The 10920-nt window shown below is 35.9% G+C and overlaps 1 protein-coding gene across 1 annotated transcript in view; it reads left to right on the forward strand.

Moving 5' to 3' along the window:
* PRPF18 (pre-mRNA processing factor 18) overlaps positions 1 to 10920 on the forward strand; it is a 533171-nt gene that overhangs the window by 6707 nt on the left and 515544 nt on the right. The window lies entirely within an intron of this gene.

Genomic DNA, 10920 nt, shown 5'->3' on the forward strand with positions numbered 1-10920 from the left:
CATCCAAATGACTAGCCAGGATTAAATAGCGCACATGACTTGGCAGCAAATACCTTTTTTCCTCCTTCTTGTCCTCTATTTGGATTGGAAACTTTACTAATTCTTTCTAAAAGATTCAAAATACAATGTTTTTGAGCCAGCAGCTTTCCCCTATGACTACATACTTCAGGTTTAACTAAAGTTCACAGGAATGTCTTATCACCAAACTACACAGGGAACAAAAAGTTTAAAATACCCACCCACCCACAAAAAGTTTAAAATACCAACTCCCCACGCCTCCACCACACACACGACACACAAATAGATACCTATGAATTTGTCTGATACACAAGCTGAACTTTTGAAAAACAAGAAGGAACTTCAAAGGCCTCAACAGCAGGAGGAAAACAAGGATCTCTCTTTAAGGTTGTCTTCATTTTACACAGATTAATAACAAGGTATGCAGCTTCATTCAGGCAACTTTACGTCATATCAAATTTCTGTCTGATTTTCCTAGGCAACTGCATCAGTTGTTTTCCTAGCTTAGCGAGTACTTAAGGTACAAGGGTGATAATATCGCCATATTTTGCCTAGTAAGACAGTATCTAGGGTACCATATTCAGTCATGGGTGCCACATTTTAGGAAAAAATGGATAAATTAGAAAATGTTCAGAGGAGTATAAGGAGAATTGTGAAAGATCTCAAGTTCATGCTTGTAAAGTCAAGTACGAGCAGCTTTCCAAAGGACTGCTACTGTGAACAGCTTTCAAGATTCTGATTACACAGTATAGTGAACTCTCTATTCAGTAACAAATTAAGGCAAAACATTCACAGAAATACAAGTACATTATTCACAATGTTATAACTTAACAACTTATTGTTAAAATGGCCACATAGTTTTCACCAAAGTGGTCACATAGTTTTAAGCAAAAGTTAACATTCATTTAGTAACACAATCATTTAGTAAGTCCTTAATTCAATCATCCTTAAGGAGGCAAGCCTTCTCAATTAATACAAAGTACAAAGGTTAAAAGTTCTTCACCCCTAGGTCACATTGTTTTAATCTCTTCAATCAAAAAGTCTTTCTTCTTGATTGTTTCCAATCATCCTTAATTAGTAAGTTCTTAACTCAATCATCTAAATATAAAGGTCAAAATTCTCCAACCCTAGTAAATCATGATCTTCTCAGTTTGCATTAAATACCCAAAGAGAGATCTTTTCATCTTGACTGGAGGCTGGCTCTCCACTTCCATGGTTCCCCTTCCATAGTCCCAGCTCCTGCCAGTTCCTTGTTGTCCAGCTTCTTGTCCAGTTCCTCTTCTATACCAAAGCTCACAGTGTCTAGTCCACCTCAAGTCCTTCACAGTTTCTGTTCCTGGGAAGACAAAGCTCAACAAAGTCACAATAACATTCATATACATTGCCAGCATCCTCATTAATTTACTTTCTGCCTGTGAAATCAACATAAACCCAACAACAAGGTCTGAGGAATCAGCACAAATCATTGGTATAGTCCCAGGACCTCTGAAAATGCCAGCAAGACCCTCCTCCAGGATTTCTGTAAACATACAACAAGAAAATCCTCTTTCAGGGCTTCTGAACCAGCAGCAAGGTCTCAGGGCTTCTGTAACAGCAGCATTGTCCTCTATCAGTAGATGAATCTGATAAAGTAACATCAAAACAGACAGACAAAGTACCCACACCACAGCCATGCCTCCTCCCAGTTCTCCTCTCTTCTCATTTCTCAGTTCTTCTCAACTCTCAGTTCAGTCCTCACTTCTCATTTCTCTTCTCAGTTCTTCTCAGTTATCTTCTCTCTCTCCAGCATTGGCAGCCCAGCCTCCAGATGCTTGCTCCCAGCAGTTCTGGCCTCTCTCAGTTTGAGCTTTTCCTTATATATGGTATTAGCTCCTCCCTGTTCTGCCCCATCCTGTTATGTCAACAAGTCCATCCTACTGTGGGATTCACAAGTTCTGGGTCTTGATACTTACAACAATCACGAACTTGGAATTATGTGCTAAGAATTTGTTTGATTGCAAATATAAGGGGCAGGGAAGATTTTCAAATTCCCATTACCATTACAATGCTATAGTAGAGTAAGCCAAATGAATTGAACTTGGCCCAGGGTGGAGAGGTAAAAAATATGGAAGAGAAAAATGGATATGACAGCTATCTAAGAATTTGAAGGGTAATCACAAGGAAAAGAGATTAGATTTGTTTGGCTTGACCTCAGGGAGCAGAAAAAATGTAATGGGATGTAAGTTACAAAGGAGAAATGATATAAGGATAACCTTTTAACAACTAAAACTATCCAAGTCCTTCAGGAGGTAAAAGACTCCCCTTCATTGGAGGTCTTCAAGAAAATACTGGATGACCACTTGTTAAATATGCAGAAGTTTTGAATGGGGTGGACTAGATAAATACTGAGGTCCTTTCTAACTCTGAAAATACATGAATCATTTATACTTTATTATTATATGATTATGCTAAATACCTACAGTTGGATGGCCATTTACATGGACTCATCATAACACAGATTTTATTTAATATGGGCAATGTTTCAATTTCTACAATTCTCGGGTTTATTTTGACATGGTATTCAACCTTAGTAAACTATCTAATGAGGAGGCATAAAGATAATTTTAAGTGGTTATAGTTATTAGACCAGTAGGTAAAATTTTAAAACAGGTAAAATGTGGTGCCTTCCACCCTCCTTTTCTACCTTCGGGTCCATCTTCCACCTTCTCCAACTCAAGTTACACAGTATTCTGATACTGACAGATGACTGTCCAAAATGGACTCCCCAATACCTCCACCATATTGTGCTGAATCTAGACTTGCTTTCCCCAAAGTGCTCCTCAGCCTAAAATTTATATCTTCTTCCCCCTTCTCTCCTTAATCAAAACTGTCATTTCAGTAAGTTGTTAGCTATGTTTTAGGCAATTTGATTAAAATAATACATAATCCCACTACTTACTATTTAAAGACATTTAACCAGGGTCAACCAAGATAGGAAAGTTTTTGAATGCAGTGAAGTGTTGTTTTGTACTGTGTCTTCTTCCATGGACCAGCATCCCAAGGACCAGATAAGTTTAGACAAACTTATCACAAGAATTTTGACCACCTAAAGTGATGAATTTTTTCAGCTACAGAACTCAAAAAGACTATTCACTAAGGTATAGTGTAGTTATAAACTGGATGGAACACACATACCAATAATTAAGTAGTTCAAAATAATTCATCAGTCTCTAACAGTTATAATCCTTTGTGTCTCTCCCCTTCCCTCAAAAATAATTTTTATTTTGAAATAATTTCTAATTGGTGGAACAGTAATACATGCTAGAATAATTAACCAAATTTAACAGGATGAAATTTAATAGGAAGGGTTAAAAAATTGAGAGATTAATCAGCTGAAAAATTAGATACATAACAAAATGAAGCAAACAAACAGGAACATAGTATACAATAGACCCCAATCACTAGGAGAAAGAAAGAAAAACAGCAGAAATGAGGTTTAGATCAACACTTCACACCATATACCAATATAAACTCTAAATCTATCTATCATATCATAAATTAGGTGAGCTAGGAAGAAAATGCTTTTCAGATTTACAAATAAGGGAAGAGTTCATTCCTAATGAAGTAATAATGATAATGGCTACCATTTGTATAGCACGTTAAGGTTTGAAAATTGTTTTATATATATTATCTCATTTGATCTTCACAATAACCCTGTAAGGCAGTTACTATTATTATCTCCATTTTACATATGAGGAAACTAAGGCTGAGAAGTTTAGTTAACCAGGGTCACATAGCTAAGTAAGTGTCTGAGGTGGGATTTGAACTCAGGTCTTCTTCCTGACTCCAAGCCCTTTACTCTATCCACGGTGACACCTAACTATCATCATCAAGCAGGGGGAGTTAAGGGAGAGGAAATAACCATTTATTATGTGTCTGGCACTGCGCCAGGCACTTTATAAATATCATCTCATTTGATAACTCAGGTGATTGAGATTACACAAGATAAAATGGACAATTATGATTATAAAAATTATATAAAAATCTGGTTACCTAAATTTTTTAAGCTTTGTATAAATCTAATATAATAAAATTTTGTACAAGACTTTGTACAAATCTGATATAATAAAATTAGAAGGGAAATAGGCAAATGGGGAAAATATTCAGAGTGTGTTTCTCTGATAAAGGTTTTATCCAAAATATACAAGGAACTGACATAATGGGCAGTTTTCAAAGAAACAAATCCAAGCTATCAATGACAAACATGAAAAAAAATTCTCTGAATTACTAATAATTATAGAAATTCAAACCAAAGGAACTCTAAGGTTCTATCTCACATCTATCAATTGACAAAACAGGAAAATTATAAATTTTGGAGGGATTCTGGAAAAACAGGCACAATAAATGCATTTTGGGTGGAACTTTGATTAGTCCAGGTACTCAGGAAAACAAAGTATACCCCCAAAGTTACTGTGTACCATAACCTTTGATCTAGCTACACCACTTTTATTTGACCTGTACAGTTGGAGGGAATACCCTCATCAAGGATACCACAAATCATCAAAGTATTTCAGTATGAGATCACTTATGGTAAATACAGTAGGTTGTTGCTGTTGTTCAATCATTTTTCAGGTATGTCCAAATCTTTATGACCCCATTTGGAGTTTTCTTGGCAAAGATACTGGAATGCTTTGCATTTCCTTCTCCAGCTAATTTTACAGATGAGGAAACTGAGGCAAACAGGGTTAAGTGATTTGCCCAGGGTTACATAGCTACTAAGTGTCTGAGGACAGATTTAAACTCAGGAAGATGAATCTTCCTGACTGCAGACACATCACTCTATACATTGTACCACCTAGCAGCCCAAAATAAAAATAGAGAATGTTAAATACAACTGAATCTTTCTTTGATGAAAGAAGATCAGATCTACCATTCCTGACAGACATATTATTCATCAAGTTAGCTATAACTACAGTGATTTGTATCTAAATTTTGTACATTTCCTAGTATAGTGCTGAGGACAGTAAATGTTTGTGAATGTATTAGTACTAGCGCCAAAATATATTTTGGAAAGAAGGGGATCTTGAATAAATTCTTGATATCAGTTCATTTTGTTGTATTATGATCCTATAAGAGGAGTGAAAAAAAATTGCTAGTTGTTGGTATCATTAATTAGCTTCAGATTAATTAAGGTTTTTATCAAATTAGGATGTGCAGAATTTAAGACACATTCTCAGGCCTGTATTGTTTATGAATGTCTTTGACTGTATGAAAGATTGTCCTAATACAAAGCTTGGTTGTTCTCAGATTCATCCATTAGACCAGTGGGCAAAATTAGCCCATGGTTTCCTTCGTGTCCTTTTATATGTTAATTTATATATTTCATATACATAAGTGGAAGGAAGCTTCTGGACAATCTCTTGAGGATTTCTGACATCTCTTCTTAAAGTTAGTTGAGTAGGAAAAAATTCCTAGTGGAAGGGAAGCATAATCTGAAACCAATTTCTATACTCTTTCTTATGTTCTTATACAAAATTATTTAGAATACTTTGAATAACACTAAGAGGCAACTTGTTGTAGTGGCTAGAGAGCTGCTCTCATCAAATCCTTCCTCTGACACCTGCTACTCTGTATCTCTGGTCAAGTAATTGATTTTTCAGTGCCCCAAGAAATTCCCCAGGAATCCATACCAACGAAACTACAAAAAAATTATGTTATAGAGCTAGAAAAAAAAAACAACAACAAAATTCATCTGGAAGAACAAAAGGTCAAGAATTATCAGGGGAATCAGTGACAAAAAACTATGAAAAAGGGTGGCCTAGCTATACCACATCTCAGCCTAATATTATAAAGTGGTAATTATCAAAACAATCTGATACTGGCTAAGAAATAGAGAGGTGGATCAGTGGGATATATTAGGTACACAATATATTGTAGTAAATGACCATAGTAATTTAGTGCCTGATAAATCCAAAGATCCAAGCTTTTGGGACAAAAACTCATTATTTGACAAAAACTATTGAGAAAACTGGAAAACAGTATGGCAGAATTTAGGCAGAATATCTCATACTGTATATCAAGATAAGGTCAAAATGGATACATGATTTGGACATAAAGGGTGGTACCAAAAGCAAATAAGGAGAGCACGGAATAGTTTACCTGTCAAATTTATGGATAAGGGAAAAATTTATGATCAAACAAGATATAGAGAACATTATAAGATATAAAATGGATGATTATAAATGATATATAACATAAATTATAAATATAAAATTAAAAAATTTTCGCACCAACAAAACCAATGCAACCAAAATTAGAAGGAAAACAAAAAAAATGGGGGGAAAATTTATAGCAGGTATCTCTGATATAGGCTTCATTTCTCAAATATATAGAGAGCTGAGTCAACTTCATAAAAATACAAGTCATTCCCCAATTGATAAATGTCAAAGGATATAAGGCAGTTTTCAAACAAAGAAATCAAAGCTATCTATAGTCATATGAAAAAAATGTTCTAAATAATTATCAATTAGAGAAATTAAATTAAAACAACTATGAGATACCACTTTACATATCAGAACATGACAGACAAATGTTAGAGGGTAATGTAAAAAAATTGGGACACTAATGCACTGTTGGTAGAGTTGTGAACTGATTCAACCATTCTGGAGAGCAACTGGAAGTATACCCAAAGGGTATTTTAATATAAAATTGTCCATACCTTTTGATCCAGTAATACCATTAATAGATATTACTATATATAATATTATAATATAAATAATATATAATATAACATATTATGTATTGTATATATAATAAATATATAATATAAATAATAGGTTTGTATCCCAAAGAAATTTCTAAAAAAAGGAAGCAGAGGACCTATTTGTACACAAATAGTTACAGCAGTTCTTTTTGTGGTGGCCACGAATTGGAAATTGAAGGAATGCCCATAAAATGGGGAATGGCTGAACAAAGTGTGGTATATGATTGAAATGGAATATTATTGTGCCATACATAATAACGAGCAGGATGATTTCAGAAAAAAATGGACTTATGTGAACTGATACGAAGTGGAGTGAGCAGAACCAGAACACTTTATACAGTAACAGCAATATTGTATTATGAAGAACTGTGAATGACTTAGCTATTCTCAGCAATATAGAGATCAAAGACAATCCCAAAGGACTCATGATTAAAAATCCTGCCTCTAGAGAAAGAACTGATGTTGTCTGAATACAGACCAAAGCACACTATTTTTTCTCTCTCCTTTTCTTTCTTCCTTCCTTCCTTCCTCCCCTCATTTCTCTCTCTCATTCCTTTTTATCTTGTACAAAATGACTAATATGGAAATGTTTTGCATGACTCACTGCACATGTATAACATATCAGATTACTTACCATCTCAGGTAAGGGGGAGGAGGAGGGAGAGAAGGATAGAATTTGAAACTCACCCACCCCCCCAAAAAAACCAAAATAGAATGTTGTTTTTACATGTAATTGGGTGGGGTAGGAAATCCAATCTAGGAATAGGAGAGTGAGAAGCAACACAAAGATGGCACAGGCAGGATCAAGATGGAGAATGGTTCAGTTTGGCTAGAATGTAGTAGATGTAAAGGGGAGTAGAATGAGATAAAGGTGCACAGAGCTAACACTATAACCCAGTTCTATTAGGCAGTATGGTTACTGATTAAAGCAGGACTTGCAAGGAAGTGCTTTACATATAACTTTAATTGGACACGCAGAAGGCCCAAATTCATACGTAGCAAGAAACCGGCTCTTTGAATAACATCCTACAACCTTTGAAGAATAGAGGTGAACCCAACACAACAGTGGCCTTTAAGACAAACCACACATTTGTAGTGTTTAATCCCTTGCAGAGCACCCCCAGAATTTAGGCCTGGTACAGCAGTGACTGTATAAGGAACCCAGAAGCTAGTTTTCATCTGTACCCAGGAGGCAAGTTGGTAGAATGGAAAGAACATTGGATTTGAAGAAGGAAGACCAGGTCTGAAACCTGGCTCTGCCAAGGCACTGGGCCTCTCTCTGAGCTGAATTGCCTTATCTGCTTTTAAAAAAAAAAAAAGAAAGAAAATGAGAAGACTCCTATTACCTTCCCCTTGGGATTGTTCAAGAAAGATTATAAATCTTGAAGCACTACATAAATGACAGGGACTGTGGTACAAATGGCTGAATGAAAAAGCATTTATTAAGCTTTTACCATTGATCTCAGTACACTATATGCTGAGAATACAAGTAGAAAAAAAAGAGTAGTCCCTGCTGTCTAGGAATTCATACTCTAATTGGGGAAGACAACATGACAAGAGAACTCAGCTAAAGGGTGGATAGAAAGGTCCAGCAGTCCTTAGGAGGTCTCAGAGTGTTTGCCTACCACCAACGGGCAGGGGAGTGGGATCAAAGGTCAGAGTGGACCTGAGTTCCTTCTAGCAGTAGGTGGTAGGAGAGGAGGAAGAAAGGTCAATGTCTAGCCAGGAAGGACCGGGGGAAAAGGGGAAGGAAGCATTGGCAGGAAAAGTTGAGTATGGGCAGTCCCACCTGGTATTAGCTCTGGATAAGGGGTCCTCCTGTACAGTGAAAAGTACACTGGAGTTAGGTTGTAACGTCCACATCTGACACCTCTAGCTGCGTAGCACTGGACGACTCACAGAGCCTCCCTGTGTCTGTTTCATCTGTAAAACAGTAGGCCTAGGTAGTCTTAGAGGTCCCTTCCAGCTCTGGATCTATGACCCTAATATATTACTATTATCTAGTACATAAAAGACTGATTAGAAACTTGTTTCTTCAGTTACACCCATGGAAACACTGTTAGTAACCATCATTAAATAGTAAAGACAATAATATCTACACTCATATCACAGTAATGATATGCTTGCTATGGAAAGCAGCTATAAATGTTAAGACAGTGACTTTTTACGAACAACTTACATAATAGAGTCAAGTGAACAAGCTTATTTATAATTTCACTTTTCAGGGAAAATTACTCAGAAGACAAAATTATTAGAAAGCTCTACTTCAAACAAGATCTGTTGAAAAGAGTACTGAACCAATATCAATACCAGTTGTTACAATAAATGGTACTTATCATGCCTAGCGACCCTAGCCTGAGAGGCACCAAGGTGTCATGGAATGAACAATGGATTTCTAGTTAGAGGTTCTGGGTTCAAATATGAGCTCTGACAGTTACGACCTACATGACCTTGGGCAAGTCACTGACCCTCTTTTGTCTCAGTTTCCTCATCTGTAAAATGAAGGGGTTGGACTAGATAGCCTTTGAAGTTTCTTGCAGCTCTAAATCTCTAATCTTAGGAAGATCGCTATACCAAAACTAAGCAAATGCTAATTTCTATCAACAATGAAATTCTACAGTTAACCCAGAAATAACGACCTGGTTCCAAAGTTTATTTGCTCATATCCTTCTTATGAACGAAAATGATAACTTTTTTGCCATCACTTGTAGGAGTCGCTAGCAATTTCACTGTCTTAGTAATAGCTCAGACTCTAACTGCTTTTTTGAAATGGATTAGTTGATAGCAAGCCAATTTCCCATTTTATCCTACCTCTATAAAAGATAATTTTCATTACTAAAGGCAAGACATCATGTAACAAAGGGTTCATGCAATGTATTTATTACTTATCTTCTTGTAGGATGGTTTTCTTTTCACATTTCAGGAGAGATTAAAGCACAGGAAAATTATCTAGTTTAAGATTAAAGTCTAGGCCTTAGAACTTCTCATTTCTATACTGAATGGCTGGCTCATACATGGAGTTCTCTAACTAGAAAATGTGGTAAGTATATTCTAGTTGTATAGAAACAGTTGTAGACAGAAAGTGTGCTATCTCTTCAACTGCTATCCATGCTGAAAGAGAAATGGTATAGGTGGGTGATGGAGAAATAATCATCAGGTAAAATCATATATGTTAAATGTAAGTGGCAGAATTGGAGAGCAAATCCAACATGTATACTCATTCCACTTCTGAAGAAGAAATGAAGATATCCTTAAAGGAGAGGAAGGCTATGATAGGGGAAAGGGAGACTAAGGTATTACTTGTACTATAATCTTTCTTCTCATGTATTACAAATGAATGTAGTACTATGGTTCAGACTATAAGCTCTTGGCTAATGCTTTTAAAACACAGAAGAATCCTCAATCCATAAACTTCTTGGTCTTTAGGCCTGCAGACCTAAAATACCCTATAATATTATGGCATTTTACTAAGAAAGTGACCATTATACTTCTACTAAACTAAAAGTTACACTTTAATGAACATTTAAAATTTTCAAATAGTTGGCTAAGGAAAGATTATGTGAATACTCCAGAGTAAATATAATTCTCATTGACCAGAGAATACTCACAATCACTATTAAACCATCAAGCCTTTTCTGCCTTAATATTTGCCATGACAGACTAATGGGTTCAGTTTTTGCAACAATCACAGTGTAGATCTTCAGTATTATAATCCAAATTTACTTTTTGAGAAAAAAGTACAAATCCTAATCAAGTTTTACAATAAGCCTGGGAAGTAAAACTCTTGTCAGTTATTACATAATCATTCATTTTATGACAACATACCTTTAAAATTTCGCCAAGAACATACAGGCCCACTCTGATGTCTCATTATGGTGTAAGAGTGTCTCTAGGCTTTTCAAAGATATGCCAATGGAACAGAAGCTTTTCTAAGTCCTACCAAACTATTAGTATAGCCCTTTTAATGAACTTAAAATGTTTATCTCCAGAGGAACATCATGGCTAAGTCTGAAGACGTTCGTTACCAGGCTGGCTGCAGAGTGTGAGAAAGTTAGGAAAAGCAACTCCTAAAGACTGTCATATAAACTAGGAAATAGGGGGAGGCAGGGTGTTAGGATTAGGTGGGAAGGCCAGTTTAGAGATCTGTATTGGTGGAGGGA

Source organism: Petaurus breviceps, unplaced genomic scaffold (genome assembly GCF_028583685.1).
Source record: "Petaurus breviceps papuanus isolate PSGF00001 unplaced genomic scaffold, PetGlider_PUasm1.0 79, whole genome shotgun sequence".
Classification (NCBI taxonomy): domain Eukaryota; kingdom Metazoa; phylum Chordata; class Mammalia; order Diprotodontia; family Petauridae; genus Petaurus; species Petaurus breviceps.